The following is a 19,205-nucleotide window of genomic DNA, read 5'->3' as shown; positions in this document are numbered from 1 at the left end:
GGAGGAGAGCTCCAGGAGCACCGCGAGACGCAGCACCAGCTGTGGTGCTCTCAGCACGGCTGGGGATGGTGCAGTGCCACCCAAAGGATGCTCTGTCCCCACCCTGCTCCATGAATAAGTTCTCATTCCTACAACGGGACAGGACAGCAGCAGAGAAGCTCAGGCCATTTACACCAGCACCTTCCCCAGCATCCCAGAGGACAGCTCCAATGTGCTCCAAGAAGCCCTTTCCCAACCCAGGTGGGTGGCACAAGGACACCTCATCACATCTTCACGTTGCCCCACAACCTCTGTGGGACCATGGGCAGGTGCAGGAAGAGGAGAAAGCACAATACAAACACCCAGGAGGTGTCTCGATTTTGGGGGCTCCAGCAGAACCCCCGCCAGGTACATTGGGGTGGCTTTTGTGTGTCATCCTCATGCGCTGCCCCAGCCACCCTCCCAGAGAGCAGAGAGCTCAGGGTGTGCCTGGGGGCTCTCAGCCAAGAGATATTTCTGGCCATTTGTCCTTAAGTCCCAGGGGATGAAATCTTTCAACAGCATTTAGCATCGGAGAGATGCGCCCAGGCACATCACGGGCTGTCTTATCATGTCTGAGCTGCTCTGTTCCACCTGATTGCAGACATTATACAGATTATTATATAAATTAAATCTCTTTTCTTGTCTGTTACTGTTGGAAACCACATTCTTCTTGTACCTGTACATTATATCCTTCTACAACCTGTCCCTACATCTACAAAACTGCACCCAGTGATGCACGAAGATTCAGGACTGAAAATGTTTTGTTAGTGACCGTCCTTTACAGCAGGGCTGGGAGAAAAGAAAAACAAAACACACTTGCTCAATATTTTTTAAAATAAGATTTGAAAGGAAAGCGTGAGAAGTATCTATCCGGTTTTAATTTCAAATGAAAAAAAAAAAAAAAAAGGCTATTAATACATGTCAATACTGTTCTGCTCTAAGAAGAAAGTATAGATAAAATCTGCAAGTTTTAATGCCTTAATGAGGCTCAGGAAAAAAAAAATATATTCAAAAGCAAATATTTGGGAATCTCTAGGTAATCTGTTCCATTTATCATGCTTTGGCAATCAGGAAGTCAAACTGAGGTTAGCATAATGAAGAAAATCAAACAGGCCCTTTTTCCCTGCTGCTCTAAAATCAGAGAAGCATCCAGACAGGGAAAAAGAAGAAGAAAAAAAAAAAAAAAAAAGGGAAAGGAAAGAAAAAAGAACTTCTGCCCTGCTGTCCTGCTGTCAGTGCGCAGGGAGTCTAATTGCCAAGGTTTCTTCCTGCACGTCTGAGCAGGCTATGCGAGAGGACAGGAACTTTTTAATCACAATATTTAAGCTCTCCCTGGTGACACAGCGATCCTCTCTTTGTCTGCCGGAGATGTGCAGGTAAGGATGGCTGAGAGCGGAGCCATGAGCTGAGAAGGTGAAAAGGCCCAAAAGAACTCGTGGCATCTCCAGCCGGGCTGGGGAGGTGCTGAGGGTGCAGCATCCAGGGGAGACGTCCCCAAAAGCCCCCGGTGGCACCGCTGAGCCCTGCCGTGGGTGCTCCCAGTACACGGAGCTGGGGGCGGCTGGTCCCTGCTGGGCAGATACCTGGGGTCCCTGCGGGCTTGGAGGTGGTGGCTCCCCAATGTTTCTACTCGCAGCTCCATCTCCTGGCTTGCCCCAGAACTCAGCACAAAAGTGCTGTTGGCAGCTGATTTTCTGTGGGGCAGGCGGTCCCAGCACAGCCCTTAGGTCCCCATGTGGCATGACAACCCCTCCTTTAGGGAGCATTTCTCTGAGGTTCTCCCTTTCTCCATCCACTTCGCCATGTAGAAATACCCAGCAGCATTTAAACCACCTTCTCTGGCACCGAGTTCAGAGCAGGTGTCCACAGCATCAATATAAAACATCCAAAACAGCCTCAAAATGAAGGGCTTGAGCTCCACATCCCTTCTCAGCATCCCCTGCAGCCTGGGAGGCACAGTCCCAGTCCAGCTCTCTTCCTTCCCAGTGCCACCAGGCTGGGCTGTGTGGGGACCCCTCAGCTCCAGCTTCACAGAAAAGCCATTTACATCTCTGGGTGAAAGATTAAACACAGAGGTGATGTCTTATTCTGGGACAAATAGTGTCTGCTGCTATAGGTGAGGAACACGTGTGGGGCCATTTGGAGGCAGCGAGAGTGGTTTTCATCTCCTGTGCCCTCCGGCGGTGGCTCCAGTCGCTGTGCTTTGAAATCGCAGACATCTGCAGACACACAGGAGGAGGGAGTTCTCAGCAATTAGTCACTGCAAGTCACGTATGAGCATAAAAATAAGGCTGAATGTACCTCCTCGAGCTCACCGCGATGAAATTGGATCTGTGCAGCTCACAGCCACGCGCATTTTTCTCTCCAGCACCACAAAGGATTTCTTTTTCTGCAGTGCTGAGTGCCTGGTGCTGTAAAATGGGCGTTTGAACATTGTCTCTGTTCCCAAAGGTGCTGTGAGGATGAGCACGAGGCATTTTGAGACTGCCCAAATGGTGTTGCAGAGCTCTTTCCGTTCCTGCCCTTCCTTCTGCTGGAAGAGGGGTGTAAAAAGAAATAAATGAGTAATGATCCAAAGCAAACAGAGCAGGTAAAAAAAATTTGGGCAGAAACTTGGCTGGCCGGGGCTTTTGGCTGACCCCATAGCCACTGCCCCAAGGGAACTAGCAGCAAATCCTCTCCTTTCCCACCCGCAGGGGCTGCAGCCTGGGTGCCCCTCCAAGACCCCCGGATAAAGCTCCCACGTCTCCAGCCAGGGCAAAAATTTTCCCCTCGTCCTCATGCCACAGCATCCCCACCTCCTGTACAGTCCAGAGCATCAGGAGCTTAAAGCTTGCCCGTATCAGCAGGGATGAAGTTTTTCCTTGGTTCTTCTCTCAGAGACTCCTTGGCTGAAATTTGCAGAATTCATAGGAAACGAGGAGGTTCCTTGAGGTGCCGAGGCTGGGCTCCCCCAGGAGCTGGGACGGGTTTGTGCAGGCTTGCTCCCGCACTGCCCCCAGCACCCAGCAGCTCTGCCTGCCTGCAGGAGCCTGCTCGCCTCATTTGTCATCCCTAATATTGGAAAAACCTCCAGTAACGGCTGTCACCACGGCACGAACACGTGTGGCACCCAGCGAGCCCTCCCGAAATCATTCTTGCACAACCCCAGGAGGGATGAGCCCCTCTGCAATCACCCTCTGCAATACCCCAGCCAGGGAGGGCTCTTCCACATGCAGCCAAACCCTGTCTTTTCCTCCTTAAAAATAATAATAATAATAAATAATAATAATAATGCTGGATTAAGTTCTTGCAGCAGGGCTCTTGCAGCATCCTCCGGGCTCTGGGACCTGGGGAGGGGGCAGGGGGACAGTGCTCTGCCTGGCCCCATGTCTTTTCCATGGCATTCACCACCCGCTGCCCAAACCCACTGGAAAAAACACGGCCCCAGGTCGAGTCCACTGCCAGACTGGAGCCAGAAGCCACAAGAAAAGAACGGCCCAATTTTGGGGCCACTTTCCCTCTGCAGCAAAACTCGGGTCAAACAACGGGTCTGAAACCAGGAGCTTTGCACAGAAAGCTCCCATTCACCCCCTGAGATCATCTCAAGGCTCTGGGCAAACCGTGAGGGCTCCTCAACCAGCGTTTTAGGCATAATTAATGTTCGCAGAGCGCTTTGAAGACGAACAGCAGCTGTAGGAGTCTCGAGTGTTATTGCAGAGCTGGGAGCAGCAGGCTGAAGCCCAAAATCTGGCAGACGGCAGCGCGAAGCACCGCGGGGTCGCTGATCCAGCCTGCTGGGGCACGCCGCGTCCCGGCCCCGTGCTGGGGATGGTAACAGAGCTTCTGGAGCCTGCGTGGATTTATTGTGAGGTCAGGCCTCTACAGTGCTCCTCCAACAGAGTGATAAAATCACTCCAAAGTGCAGATGTGAGCGCATGTCTGAGGTTTAAGAGACCTCAGAAGAAAGCAACCTCGATGGGCAACGTTTCCTGCTCTGTTCGGTCACCTCCTCTGGCTCTGTGCAGGGGCTGACCCACCTTGGGAATCCAGGTGAATCCACCTTCTCTCCATAAAATGACTCCGGGAGCTCCTGGACATCAAATTTAACAATTTTTTCCAATATAAAACCAGGGATGTAGCTGAGCCACTGTGCACTTAATAAATTTACACTTAACGCATTGATTTATTCTTTCTCACATTGAGTGCGCAAAGTCATGACCACTGACTTATAGATGCTGCCCCTAATAAGAGCTGCAAAAGGTTTAAGCCATTTACAGACACTGGTTAAACAGAAAAAAGCTTTTGAACATTTTACAAGACCAGCTTCAAAAACAGGATGTGCAGACCCTTTATCTTGGGCCGTGTTTATCCCAGCGATCAGATGTTCCACTTTGGTCTCCCCGTCAGGGCAATAAAAGCCCGACAAAAATTCTTTAAAACCAAAGTACAAGCTTCAAGTTGAGCCCAGGAAAAATAAAGGAAATTGCTGTGCTAAAAGGGGAAAAAAAAAATAAAAATGTGCTCTTCAATGCACAGCCACGCTCTGTGGGTAATTTCAGCCGAGCCCAAAAAAAGGGCACTGAGTTTGTGGGTGGAAACGTCAGCCCAGGGACTGTGACTGCACGTGGCGAGTCTGAAAATGAAAGCCAGGATAGGCTGGTGGAGCCAGAGAACAGCTTCTTCTTTCATCCACCTCGGCTGTCCCCAGGCTTTGCTGCCAGCCCCTGCTAATCCCCGTGGGATGCAGAGGGTCTGTGGGCAAGAAGCCCTCGGGTTGGGGTCCTGTAGATGTGCAATGCATTTACAAGGCTCTTCCTTCTGCACCAAGGTGGGATGCTGAAGCACGATGTGCCTTACCCACGGCCAGGCAAGGCTCAATAAAGCACGAGAGGGACACAATTCACCATCAAACTCAGCCACCTTCTCCACGGTCCCCGATGCTCTCCCAGGTTTGAGGAGCCCAGGCACTACAGACTCCATAATACCTCCCAGGTATTATCAGACTGCTCATAATTCACAGTTTGTCGCGCTCTGCTCACGAACACTCCCACTATATTTACCCGAGAGCCCGAGCAGGTGAAGCCTGCAGTGGTTTGGGCTCTGAAATCACTGCCTGGCTGAAACACGCATTAAAAAAAAAAAAATAAAAAAAAATAAAAAAATAAATAAAAAAAAAAAAACAGAGAGAAAACTACCGGCTGCCCACAGAATCAAATCCATTTAGTTCAGCTCAGCCTCCTCCGTCTTTCTTTATTGCTCAGGTAATAAAATCACGCACGATACAAATCTCTAATTTAAGGTGTATGGGAAAGCAAGTCATTAAGCTAACGGGACAGCAGTGGGAGAGCTCTGCCCAACACCAGCGTGTGCTGGGACACTGCTCCATCAACAACTGCTGGTTATACTACCCAGGGAGTTAAGCACTTTTTCAAACAAATAAAGCAGCTCTTCAGGAAGGGATATGTCATGGTGAATGAAAAGCACGAGCCTGAATGCTAGTGGGGGATAGAGCATCTCCCCCAGGTGATGAGCAGCGAGGATATGTGGGGCCGGCTGGGAGGTGCGGGGAGAAAAATCCTCTCCCCTCAGCTGGATGGAGGTTTCAGCCAAGCTCATCTGCATTAATTGTACACTCATTAAAATCAGTTGTTCTCTTTCTAATTCAACCAGTGCTGCCAAGCTCAAGGATTAAAAATTCATGAGCCAACGTCCCTAAAAGAAAAGAAAAAAAAAAAAAATTATCCAAAGAGGCACAGACTTTTAAAATTGTCATTAAAAAAAAAAAAAAAGTCTAGCTGTTCCTTTCTGCTCGAAACTTTCAGCTTGCGTTTTTGTGAGGGATGGGAAAATGAACAAAAGCTGAGATTTTACACAATTGTGTGACTCCTGGTGCTTCCTGGAGGCAGCCTCACAAATTGCATCACTTGTGATGAAAACCAAGAGAGGGAGCACGTCGGGTTCCCCCCATCCCTCCTCCAGTCCAGCCTCGGTCCTTCTCCTTGGAGCTCTGCCCTTGAAATGTGCGTGGAGAACAGGGACCTTCCTCCAGCTCCCTCTTAGGTGCTGAGCAGCCCCGGCAGGAGGGTACAAGCGAGGGGCTAAAGCTCAAAATTTCTCCCAAATCCCATGCATGTGAGCGACAAGCGAGGAGGCGTGACTCCTAATGTGCTCCTCATTGAGGTCACCGCTGACAATAGCTGCAGAGCTGGAGACAAAGACAATAAACACCCTTTATTTGAAGCAGATGGGAACTTGGAAAGGGCTCGCCAATATTCTGAAAGCGATCCGGGATTTTTTTTCAGTGGCCAAGACTAAAAACCATGCTGCCGGAGAGCCAGAGAGCTCCAGCCCAGGCAAACACCCACGGCCACCATCGCCTTTGCCAGCCCAGGTGGGGCAATCGCTGCGCTGCCGTGCTCCCTCCCCCAGCACAGGGCACCAGGGTTAGCAAATAAAACCCCCACCACGCCAGGCCAGAGCACAAACAACCCGAGAAGAGGCTGGGATCAGCTCCTCCAGCAGAGTTTTTTCCTGAAGGAGAAGCAGCATAAATAAGGACGGGTTGTTAGCTGCAGCTATTTATGGAAGGCGTTCATTTCCTTCATCATCTGGATAAATATCCATTAGCCTTCGAGGTGATGAGTCAACTATTAATTAACCTGCTGGGAAAAAAAAAAAAAAAAATGTAGATATGAATGTCTTCAAAGGAAGCTGCCAGCTGACAGGGAAAAAAAATTAGGGCATCGGGGCAATGATCGGTTATTCCTGCAAGATGCTCCCAGGTGCTGAAACTACGGCCCGGACCCTTCTTATAGGACATGCAATAAAAATGTGGAGGAGATGGGATGCACACTGGCTGCTACATGTGCACATACATGGTCAACATAAATAAAAAATAAAATAAAATAAAATATAAAATAAAATAAAAAGACTGCATATGCAGTCATCCTGTTCCTGCCTCTCTCTGACCATTTTTAGCTCTGTTTTTTCCCTCTGCATATTCCCCAGTTCTCTACCCACACATGCCCACACTTCAGACAGACTATCCCAAAAAACTGAAAGATGTCGAAAAACCCACAATAATCCAGGGCCTCATCAACTTCCAGGAATGCTAACTGGCTTAGGAAACCACCAGTTCTTTTTTGGTTATTTTTTTTATTTTATAATGTATGGTGTTTTGTTTTGTTTTGTTTTGTTTTGTTTTTTCAGTCTTTTACAATCTCCTGTTTTAAAAACTGGCAGGAATTTCCTCTCTTTTCACCCTCCTCAGTCCTCTCCCTCCCCGCCTATATTCAGGGAACATCTCTCACCAGCCCCGTTTAGCTCACATTTCAGGGCAGAGCAAACGTGCGTGCACAGGGGGGGCAGGGATGATGAGTCAATTAGGCACCCGACAAAAATCTGATCTCCGAAATTCCCTTTCTGCCTCCAAGCGTGCCGGGAACGGTGGCGGCCACCGAGCCGGCGCTGTGCCCAATGTGCCCAGAGCCTGGCAGGCAGAAAATGATTCCCTCCAGCCACGTTGCTCCCATCCTGTGCTAAATATCGTGCTTGATGAGGCATCTGCCACTTAGCGTGAAAGACACCACCACAGTGTAATAAATCTCCCTGCCAGGAGGGTTTTTGCGCTCCCACCAGCGCTCTGTTAGCTGCAGCGCTTCCCCTCGGCACGCTGCTGGCCGTGCCTTGCAGACCTCACGTACTGCAGCTGATTCACTCGTCCCCAGAGCAGGCAGCTGAGCTAAGCCCTTGGATCTCCTTGGACCTCTTCTGTTGCTCCCATCACTCCAGCTCTGGATTTCTGGGGTGGCAGTGAAAAGCCCCAGCGATGCCCCATTTGTCGCGCAGACGCCGCGTGTTGTACAGCCAGCACCGCCTTTTCCCAGGCGTGTGCTAAATTAGAAGGGGGTGGAGGTGAGACAGGGTGCCCGTCCATCCTCCTTGCCGATGGCCAAGCCATGAAGCACCCAAGCGAGGCCACAAGCTCCTTTCCCACCTCGTAGCTGTGGCCGAGACCCAAGCCCACCTGCTGGGGGGCTGTGCTGGGTGCCCAGGCTTGGTGCCAGCACTGCCCCATGAGAGGAGAAACTCAGCCTGCTGTGTGCTGCTGGGGAGAGACCTTTTGGGCCCGATCCACACGGTGCTGTACTGAAGGATGGGAGCACGTCGGGAGGTGTTGGACTTGCAGAGCTGGCTGCCATCAGCTCAGCTCCGGGACCTCCCCTGGAGCCAGGTATCTCTTGCTCAGACCGCACGTTTCCATTTTGTCGTCTGTTTTGTTTTCTGCCCAGCAGAAGGATTATCCATCCAGTTATTGTCCTGCCTGGGCAGTCATTCCCATTTCCTTCTGGGCTAGGGGTTTCTGCTCTACCTGTTTGCACCTTTGCTGCTGCCCTCTCTCGTAGCGCAGCTGTCCTGGCAACACATCTAAAAGTGGGCACATGCAGCACAATTTGAGAAATTTGGGCATCCCGAGTTGGGTTTTGATTTCATGGAAGCGGTCAGGTTGAGAGGAGGAAATGGGACAAACTGTCCCGAGCTTTGGCACATTCGAGCAGCGGTAATTTCGAGTAGAACGCAACACTGCAAAATTTGCAGTCGTAAAAACCAGTCCTACGTGGAGAAGAGCTGAATTTTAAAAATGACCCTGTAAAACCAGGCATTTCATAACCAAGACTCTGCCCTTGGATCTGTCCTTTCCAGCCAGGAAAATAAGTTAATGTTGGTGTAATTGCAGAGTGACCGTTATTTACCATCGAGCTTCATAAAAATGTTGAGGAAAGATGTATGCATTTTAATTAAGTTCCGGGGGAAAAGAATGTGTACCTGGCCAGACTGCAAAGAGATGAACTCATCACGTCATCCACGCCCCAGTCTCCTGCCTGTTTTCCTCTGCAACAGTGAGATCAGCCCAGATTGCAGTCAGCGGGTTTAAAACGCGAAGTAATCCTCTGAAAGCGCTGGGCCAGCATTTTCTCATCCCTAAGGCTCTGAGCTGGGAGCTCTCATCCAGCCACGTCTCCAGTACAACCAGTGGGCAGGTGCTGGAAATCCTAAGAAACCTGAAGAGAAGCATTCCCTAAATCGGGGTATGGGGGCCCCGGTGGAGTTCGCTGCAGCTGCCTGACTTTTCCACGGATTGCCCAGGTCAGGCTTTGTGCTGCAGAGCTTCCTTTTCTCCTGGGGAATACCCAGCTGTGGAAGCGAGGTGCAACTCATCCTGGGGTGCTCCTGGCATGGGTTTGTGCCCAAGCCACCACGGCCACGCTGCTCCTGCGGGGCTATGGCGAGCCAGGGGTGTGCAGCTGGCTGGGGCTGAATCCCAGTTGAATTTGGGCGTGTAGAGAAAAGAAATAACAAAAATATATATATATCCTGAGTTTGAGCAGCAAAGCAAAAAAGAAAACAACTCCCCTAAGTAAGTCTGGAATGTTTCTAGGCGTAGAGACAGAGTGAGGCATCAGCAGCAGCCCCCTCCCCGGGGTCAGCGGAGCAACCTTCCCCAATGGAAAATAGTTTCTGCTCTTCTCAAATACTCAGATAGATCCCCTGTGAAAGTCACTGCTCCTCTAACAGGGTCAGATGTGGTGTCTGTGGGCTATTTAAAGACCAAACCATCTGCCCGATAACACCGCTCGGTCCGACAGGAGCGGCGCAGGTGGCTGATGGCACACACGTGGCGCCTCCATCGCGCAGCCACGGCACTGCTCCTTCCCCGAGGCTTCACAGAAAGCAAGAGCCTCGTGGAGTTTGAGTCTCATTTCCTTCTCTCTGCAGTTTTGGGTGCCCCTTGGTGGGACAATATTTGGCTACAGCCTAGGCCAAAAAAAACCTGATTTTTCACAAGGCAGTGACCAAACGGGGCAGCGTCACCCAGTCCTTCCCAGCAGCGTGCGCCTTGCAGGGGCTGAGCCAGCCCCCAAGAGCATCCCTCGGGGAGATGCCGGCGTGTCGAAGCTGCTGAGGCTGGGCTTGGTGTGGCGTGGACACAGCCTGCCCTGCCCTGCCTTGTGCTTCCCATCCTGCTGGGAACAGCCTGGCTCCGGCCCCGCGGCTGACCACAAACGTGTTTGTTCCGACGCTCGTTCACACCGCAGCCACGGCGCTGGCTGGAAGGACACAGCTCAGGCTCCGTGTCAAACAAAACCCATTCCAGCTGTCTGGGAAGAGAGCGGGATCTGCCATTGCGCTGCTTTGAGGGGTTTGCAGCTCGCTGCAGCGCTTTGTGCCTGCAGTTGTTTCCATAAGCAAGTCCAAGAGAGCCCACGAGCAGGAAGGAATTAGGCACTTATGCAAAGCCCATTAAAGTCAGGGGGAATCTTTCCATTGACTTCAGAGCCTTTGGCTCCCGGCCCTGTGTATCGGGGGCTGTTGTGTGGGATTTCGAGCAGGAAGCGGGAGCAGGGCTCCGCAGGTTTTCTCAGCATTTGTTACAGACTTCAGCACAGCTCTCCGAGCCTGTCTCCCTGCATGTAAATTAGGAAGCGTGTAGGCACTGACTGCTCGTTCTCGATGCACAGCCCTAACTGTGCGCCTCCCCCGTCCTTCCTGGGGAAGGCAGAGCAGGACCCCTCATCAGCAGGATTAATCAGCAAGGATTCTGTATGGGTCCTGACACGTCGGTCCTGGTGCCAAACCTACATATGATATGTCAGCCTGAGATGCACAAATGCCGTAAACCACAAACTTCGTCTGAAAACCTTGTTCACACAAAGTCCAGATTCACACCAGGGCGAATCCCCTGCAGGGACCTCACAGCATTTCACTGGTTGCACCTTTCCCTGCCTGCTCCCACCCAGCACTTGCAGAGGGATGCATGGCCTTTCAACAGAGCGCAGGAACATGCAATAAAAAAAAATAAAAAAACAAAAAAAAAAAATAAAAAGAGGATCTGAGCTGCCTCTGTTTCACACCAAGCAGCAGAGAACCGATGTGCACGCTTGGGACCTGACCTCTGGAAACCAGAGCTCTCCAAGGAGCATCATCCCAGGCACCCAAACCTGCCAGCACATGAACAATGAGTGGGATCAATATTAGAGAGGGAAATGATGCTTGGCCTGAAGATCAGCACCCCAGAGAGCTGGTGCGGGGGTTCCCTTTGCAGGAGGACCCCTCCCCACAGCCGGGCATCTCCACCCGCACGGAGGGAGACGCGGCCGTCCCTCCTGGTGGAAATCAGGTTGGGTTTTTTGTTTCCAGCAGGCTGTGGGTTTGGAAACGAGCTTCGCTCCCACCTGCTGCACGTTTACTGGCTCAGCGGGACGAATTGCCAAAGGCGCCGGGAACTGGGGGCTCGTTCGCGTGACTGAGGCTTTGGCAGAGCGCAGGCTGCTCCGCTTCCACCGCGGGGAAGCGCTGGGAGATGCCGTGGCAGCAGTTCAAGGCCGGGCGGTGCGCTACGAAGTCTAGACAGCGCTGGATGCCGGCGAGCAGGAAGAATGCCGGGTCCCTGCCCCTGCTCACTGCCTCAGTCCCAGCAGCATTCCTCAGCCGGGAGCGGGCTGGGGAAATATTTCGCTCCCCTGTCCCCACAGACCCTCGAGCACGGTTGTCTCCTACAGGCACCTCCACCCCCAGCGCCCTGCCGGGAAGGTCGGAGCTTTGCCCTGCTGCTGCCCACACCAAGGCTTGCATTTGGCCAAAGGCTGCAGTGCCCCACGGCTGGGCTGCTTGGAGGAAGGACATGGGGAGAAAAAATTTACAAAGTGTTTTTGTTCCTACCTGGAATGAAAGCAGCACCTGCGGAGGGGCAGCACCGGGCAGCATTTCTCTATTTCTCTGCACCATTGCAAGAGGCCCAGAGGAGAGGTTTCCAAGCAGCTGTGCTCGTCGCTGTCTGCAGCCAGGGTCAGGAGAGGAGTTTTGGACACAAACCCTCTTTAAAAAAAAAAATAGTTTCAGAAGCAATTTTCACTTATTGGAAGATTTCTATTTAGCCTGAGCTGCTAAATGCCTTTTCCATCAGCTGAGGGGCATGTAGTGCCATTTATAAATAAAAGAGCATTTCAGCAACTCCTGCAATAAAACCCCTGAATGAGGCTGGGGGAATTGGGCAGCACTTCCCTACCCATCGCCACAACCAGGGCACGGCATCTGGGCAGCACCTCCCCATCTGGATCTGTTCAAACAGCATCGGGGTCTGGGCACGGCCACCCTGCCACTCAGCAGCAGTTCCAAGGAGAAATAGGATCAAATGATGATCCTTTAAATTCGTCTCTGACCACACACCGAGCACATACGTGCTGTCCTTAGGTGGGTTGGTAAATGCTTTGGATCAGTATTAACACGTGCCAGATGCTGGGGAATCAGCTCCCACTTAGGGCAATTACGAGGATGCCCCAGAAGCCAATAAAGCCATGGAGATGATGAGCATCTGCTGGTGGCTGTCAGGCCCCAGCCCAGCAAGATAAATCTCTGTAATAAAGAGGTGTGGGTTTTATTGGTTTATGTTTTGTTTGATTGAGTCTTATGGCATTCAGCACCGGATCCACGCGATTCCTCCTCCCTTCAGGGATTCTCCCTGGGCACAGCAGCCTTCCTCCAGCAGGATGCTCCATGGGGCTCCCCCAGCCCTGCCCTTTCCCTGCAGCCCTTCAGCCGCCTCCAGCTGCCCCCAGCACCACATCAGCATCCCCCAGGTCCCCAAAACCTGTGGCAGGAGCCCAGCGTGGCCAAGCCACCCTGCTCCTGCTCCCTGGCCTTTGCTGAACCAGACTTCACCTGCCTGCGGGATTGCTACACTATTTAATAAAACTGAGTGTTAACATCGCCCGGGACCGCAGAGCGAGCCCGCAGCGGGCACTTTGCTCCACCGAGGTATGTGCACAGGAAGGAAAGGGAAGAGCGTGTGCTTGCCTGGCTGGATGCCCTCAGAAACCACGTCCACCCCATCGCCTCCGGGTACGTGTCCGCAGAGCGCAGAACAACAGGAAATCATTGGACGTGTATCAGCCCAAACCCTGAGAGCATCGGCCCTGCAATTAGCTATAATTAGAAATCGGCTCCGGCAGCGCGCCCCCGGCAGGATCCTTGCACACCCACACGCTCCCGGGTGCTAAAATGGGGCTTTTGGAGGAACGGGATGGATGATGATGTCTGTGAGGGCTCACCGATGAGCGAGGGCAGGGTTTGTACCCTGAGCTGATGCCAGGTAGGGTGGGCACAGCTCCTGCCCTGCTGCCCCAGCGGCCATCCGCTGGCCAGCCCCACCAAGCCACTGGTCCCAGCCCCAAATCCCCCCTGGATATGCATTTGGGGTTATTTTTTAAAGTGCCTTTCTGTACTTTGGTTCCAAAACTGTAGCTTTTCTGTCTTTTTTATTAAAGAAAACCTGCTGATCCACGATCCCACAGCGAGCAAAAATCAACTGGTTCCTCAAGCTCCACGTTCAGCCCGTCCTCCCCTCACCACCCAAACACCAACGGGCTCCTAACCAGCAGCTTGGATGTGGCTGAAGCCAGGGCTATTTTTGCCTTGCTAATGGCCCTGTGAGGCAGTGCCAGCTCTCAGGACCACATCCAGAACATAATGGGAGAAGCTCAGTCCAAGCAAAGAAAGATTCAGTTCTCGCTTTATTTTCAGGGCGATTTCACACTTGCGGTGCCCCGGCAGCTAAGGAGCATTTCACAACCTCCCTACTTAATTGTGTCTCCAGCTAAAGCTGAACATTGTCATACGAGCAAAAAAAAAAAAAAAATCCAGTGCTTATAAGATCATGGCACTCAGGGACCTGGTAAAACCACAGCAACCCCAGCTATAATCCTTGCCCTGTAATCTGCATGTCATGAATAACTGCGTAATTGGGCAATAGCTGCAATCCCGGCACACAGTTATTTGCTCTTTGTGTTGAAATAAAATGGTGGGGAAGATGGACAGCAATTGAGCGTTGTGCAGATACTCAGTAATTTTCAGCTTTTTCTATCAACAGACTCTCAGCATTTCCCCGTCGAGGTTCTGGGCAATAAATACAGCAAAGATTTGGCCTTTGTGCGAGCTGAAGCCTGGGAAGAAAGGTGGGTAATTTGAAAAAGGGAAAAAAAAAAAAAACAAAAAAAAGAATTGCACAACTAAAATTGATTTTTTTTTTCTCTTGCTGTTCTTTGAGCTGTTTGGTTCACAGATGTTTTGAACAGCTTTTGGAGTGTCAGAGTCTGAGCCAACAGGGCACCCACCCCCCGGCCCAGGGGAAAGCTTGCTGGTTTGATCTCACTTTGGGCACATGGACTAAATGTTCGTGTTTTGTGCAGTGAAATATTACTTTTTTTTATTCTATTTGGAAGCTTTGAGAGGCACCACCCAACCAACACAAGGCAAAGCATGGAAGAGGAGGCGAACAGACACCTCCTGCACCCCCAGAGCTGCTAGAAAACGTCACTGCTCCCAGCTATTCGTCACGGCTTGGCACAGCAACTGGTTTCCCCTACAACTCCAGGGCCAAATTCAAGATTTTCCACTACTAAATCCACATGATTCTGTTGATTATGATGGATATTTACTAAATTACATGCAGCTCTGAATCTTCCCCTTAGTGCTTGCAAATTAAATTGTTTCCCTGACTGGTTTTCACAACGAGATCAGAGGTCCCTGTGCATCAGGGTGGCTCTGCAGCTCCGGCAGCCAGGACAAAACAGAGGAGGAATCCACTGCCTCTTGCTCCCCACCACCACAGAAGACAAACCACCAAGTGCAGGGAGAAATATTCCCTGCTCTGTGGTCACACACAGCAAATTTCATCAGATTCCAGCCCGTTTCACAATCATTTGCCTCCAGAGGAGCAAGAAAGGCAGAAATGGGAATCCAAGGGCCAGCAAACCCCCCCCTGCAGGAGCTCTTATCGTAGCTCGCTGGAGAAACGTTGTGCTATAGAAATACTTCAGCTCCAGATGAATCCAGATGTGAACATCCATCATGAGGTGGAATAACTCACTTTGCATCGACTTTCACCACAGGCCCCAGGATTCAAATCCACGTTCTTCCCAAATTGCTGTAATTTTCAGTCTATCTCCTGCGATGACGAACCCGGCTAGCCTGAAACTCCCCGTGGCACTTTAATGAGCAGTTTAACCTGAGATATAATTTGCGAAGGTTTAAGTGCGTGCCCAGGAAGATCTATTTCTGCTGCAGGGACCTGTACTAAAATTGGCATCAGCCCCCTCCAAGGCTTCCCCCACCACTCACGACATGTTTGGATGGAGAAGTCTGCCTGTGCCTTGGGGAAAATAGCCCCATTCTCCTGGCTGAGGGGACGAGGGAGAGAAGTGAGGGGTGGATTTGTCACCAAGGGCTGCCCAGATATCCCCCTGACCTGCAGACCCCTTCCCACTGCCCTCCTGGCTGCAGGCAAAGCACTGTCTTAGTTGCAATGCACCTTGCCTCGGTAAATCACAGCCCAGCAAGGCATTTTGAAGCCTTGACAAAGGAATTAAATCATCCCCGTCCTTCCTAGGAGGTAATAAGCAAGTGGGGTTTGTTCCCTGATATCCTGCTGTGTCACCAGCAGCCCCCACACCCATCCTGACCCTTCCCCATGTCTTTTAACCCACCCGCCAGCCCCTGTGCTCAAGGACTTGTCCCAGGGGCTACCAGGAAAGCTGTTTGCTGATCTTCTGCCTGAAAATCAGTGAAGCTGTGCTGCTTCTGTATGAACCCTATTGCCCCAGGCCAACCCCTTCCCTCCAGATGGCGGCTCCCTCTCTGCCCTACACGCTGTTCCCTGCCCCGGTACTCACTGAGGGTTAATAACTGAGTTGAATAACAACTCAGTTCATTGCTGATAAGAAACCACTTCTTCCAAGCCTTGTTAAAACTATCCTCGTTATTCTCTTGTTTCAATAAATGTCTCATTGCTGGCTCTCCGGCAAAACAGCGAGGTCCCTGCTTCGCCCCAGCCCCTCCGCAGAGAGGGACCCCGAAGCCAAACTGGCAGGCAGGTTGAGTCAAAGGTTCAACTTTGACTCAGGTTTGACTGTCCATGCTTAAAATGCTGGAGGCATTTTATAGAGAGACATTTTAACCTGTGAGAAGTCCCAGTGCCATCATTGCATCTTAATTTGACCTGAACACTCCATTTTATGGAGACAGACACAGGCTCCTGGGCGAGCACACGTGGCTCAGCAGCTCTTCGGCAGGACACTCGTTTCTGTTAGCACACGAGAGTCACCGTTTCTCCTTAAAAAAAGGAAAAAAATAAATCTCAATATTATTGTTGACTTGCAGCAAACAGGAAGCAAGGCTGACACGCAGCTCCAGCCCAAACTCCTGAGCTGTTTCGATGGCAAGGAGGGCGGAGGAGCCTGCAGGCTGCAGGGTGAGCGCCAGCCCAGGGGACACGCCTGCTCCGGAGTGCTTATGAATGGAGCACTTGTCCTCCAGGGCCTCCCCGGCTCCTCCATTTGTTCTGTTTTGTATGTAATTTACGCTGTATTTATTGCAGAATGAGCTATTTAATAAATCCTTGTGGCGCAGCTCCCCACGTGAATGCTCCGTTCCAAAATCGTTACTTTTGCTCCAAAATTCTGTCTTCACAGAGCCCCCCAGCACAAAAAGTGCAAAGCCACCCACTGCCCTGGGCTGCCTGACAGCGGCCTGGGTTAGGATGACCTGGTGAGCAGCAGAGAGGGCAGCCAGGAGTGGGAAAAACAAACAAAAACTAATGGAAATGGGAAAAACTGAGCACGGCCACAGTGCTGCCCAGAAAGAAGCTTACAAATCTCTGCAGCAACCTCAACCTCGAGAAGCAACAAGCTGCTGCTGACCATCCCTATATACCAGTGCCTATCAATTAACAGTTTTAATTATTATTTTTGACAATTGTTATAATCGTATTGTTATTAATATAATATGTTTTATTATATTCCGTTATATTATGTATCATATCATGTTATGTTATGTTATATCAGGTTTTGTTATATTATATCACGTTATATTATACTATATCATGTTATATTATACTATATCATGTTATATTATTATAACTATTGTTATTTGAAACTTCTGAAACTCATCTCTAAGCCCCAACCCCGGCGACCTCCTGGCTGCCTTCAAGCCAAACTCCTCTTGCAGCCACGAAGGAGGCCCGAAGCCCTTTGGAGGTTCAGGGCTCCCGGACCTCCTGCCCCAGTACAACCACCTCCTGGCCCAGCAGAGCTGCTGGTGGCCCCACTGATGAACCACATCAAAGCTGTGAACCACAAGCCTGGGGTCATGGCACGTTTTCCCCCTTTTTTTTTCCTAATTTTTTGGGGGGAGGGTTGGGGAGCCACGTTTTCCTCCACCTCCCTCCTGCAGTGCCCTTTTCACCTGAAAACACAAAAAATCAGAGTCTCCTTCATCTCACAACTGATCCTTTGGCACTTCCAAGCCTCCCCAAAGCAAAGAGCCCAGGGTCCTTCCCAAACTCCCGATCTCACCAGGATAGAGTGAAAGCTCCCATTCTTACCTGGTGTAACAGCTTCATTTTATCTCCCTACTAAAAACCAGCCATAATTTTACAGCCTGTCTGCATGTGGTTTTCACCGGGACAAGATGTGCAATCATAACAGCAAACAGCAGCCAAGATTGTATAGTTTCCTCTGAATAATTTAAAGCACTGCTCTTGCAGACCAAGAGGAGTCCGCCAGCTCCCTCCGTGGAGGGGCATGGTGTAAAAACCACACTTAACTCACAGCTGATTTTCTCCTGATAAATTCCTGCTTTTCTTTTGAGAATCCATATGCGTTGGGGTAAAGATTTCCACCTGCCATCGCAGCCTGCCACGGCCAAAAATCAGAGGCTGGCGATTTTCCTTTGTGGTCTGGATGAGCTGGCTCCGGGCTGGGCGTCGGGAGGTTTGGGATTCACCCTTTGGTGGAAGAAAGCACAAAGCCCTTCATTTTCTGTTTGTAAACAGCCCCTGCTCGCTGACAGGCTTTAAATCATTACAGAGGAGGTCCCACAGTGGTTTTACAGAGGAACTGATGGACGGGTGAGCTATTGCAGGATGGGGAAGATGTTACAGGGACTGGGAGGGAGGTTGCAGCCCGCTGCCCTGGTCTGTGCCCGACTCTCCTGTCTGTCCCTCAGCACCTTGTCCCAGGTTCCAGCCCCTCTGCTCAGTTCTGTGACTCTGCCTGCTAATAGAAAAACATACTAAATGTTCCTCTCTTTGAAAGCCATTTAAATTTAAAAAGAAAAAGAAAAAAAAAAAAAAAGCCTCTGCAAACAATCTGCATTTTATCTTCTTAATGGCTCTACAGCCTCCACTTGTATCCAAAAATAATTGCTCTCAGCAAGGGCTTGAAGAACCTTCCTTTCAAATCACGGACCAGATGTTCCTCGGAGACCATTACACAGTTAACGACCAATAAAAGTAATTCCAGAAACTAAGCACTGGTTAAAGGACGCGCCCATGCAGCCCAGCACGGCTCGCAGCGGAGGAATGCGCTGTGCTATTTAACCTCTCGCGGCGCAGACGCGCTTCTCCCTTCCTCCTCGGCAGAGGCCGGTGAGCCGGGCGGCTGCAGAGGGTTGTTTTCTTTGCACTAGCTGGGAAGCCAGCTCTCCGAGGTTCAGCTCAAGTTGAGCCAGCAGCCAGACGGCCAAAAACCCAGCATTGCTTAAGAGGTCAGCGCCGCTTCCAGCCAGCCCCAGCGTGGCCAAGACAAACGGCGCCGCGGCCTCCCCTCTGCAGGGCATGGGCACGCAGCAGCACAAGCAGGGGTCACCAGCATCCCCCACGAGCCCTGCAGCAGCTCAGATCCTTAGCAATTTTTTCAGGGGCTGTGGGTCAGTGTCCTTTGGACGGGAAGGGGTACTGGTGCAGGGAGCACGACTGGAGCCTTCCGGACCTCGTTTGTCCCAGTGGATGGTTGGACCAGCGGGTCTTGGAGGTCTTTTCCAGCCTTAATGATTTGGGTCTCGCCACCTCTATGTCCCTCCTGGACAAGGGATCCTGCCTCAGCCACCCAAACCTTCACAGTGCCTTCGGGGATGGTCAGAGGGGGAGAGGTCAGGAGGAAAAGCAACACCGTGCTCGACCCAAACAGGAACAGCTCTGGCACATAACAGCCACGTCATGCCCTCTCCTGGACTGCAAATGTTTTTTCACCTTGTTTGTGCTCAGCGGTGCAAAAGCAAACTGCCAGAGAGGAGCCCAGAGAAGCGGAGAGCTTGCTGAGCCAAGAGGATGAGCCTCAAGGAGCTGCCAGGAGGGGAGGGGGGGGAGA

General features: G+C 51.2%; 1 long non-coding RNA gene across 2 annotated transcripts; it reads right to left on the bottom strand.

The window, feature by feature from the left end:
• Positions 1-209: 209 nt before the first annotated feature.
• Positions 210-18,128, bottom strand: LOC137841803 (uncharacterized). 2 transcript variants are annotated; one of them, XR_011088755.1, is made up of 3 exons: positions 17,441-18,128; positions 11,725-11,880; positions 210-2,554 (listed from the first exon to the last, which is right to left on the bottom strand). It is a non-coding gene; the product is annotated as an uncharacterized lncRNA (long non-coding RNA). The 2 variants fall into 2 exon arrangements; XR_011088756.1 differs by lacking the exon at positions 17,441-18,128 and adding an exon at positions 15,546-16,656.
• Between the last annotated feature and the right edge of the window lie 1,077 nt (positions 18,129-19,205).

The sequence above is a fragment of the Anas acuta genome, chromosome 18 (genome assembly GCF_963932015.1).
Source record: "Anas acuta chromosome 18, bAnaAcu1.1, whole genome shotgun sequence".
In the NCBI taxonomy this organism is placed as follows: domain Eukaryota; kingdom Metazoa; phylum Chordata; class Aves; order Anseriformes; family Anatidae; genus Anas; species Anas acuta.
Note: the sequence above shows the minus strand (reverse complement) of the source record. Positions and strands in the feature narration are given on the sequence as shown.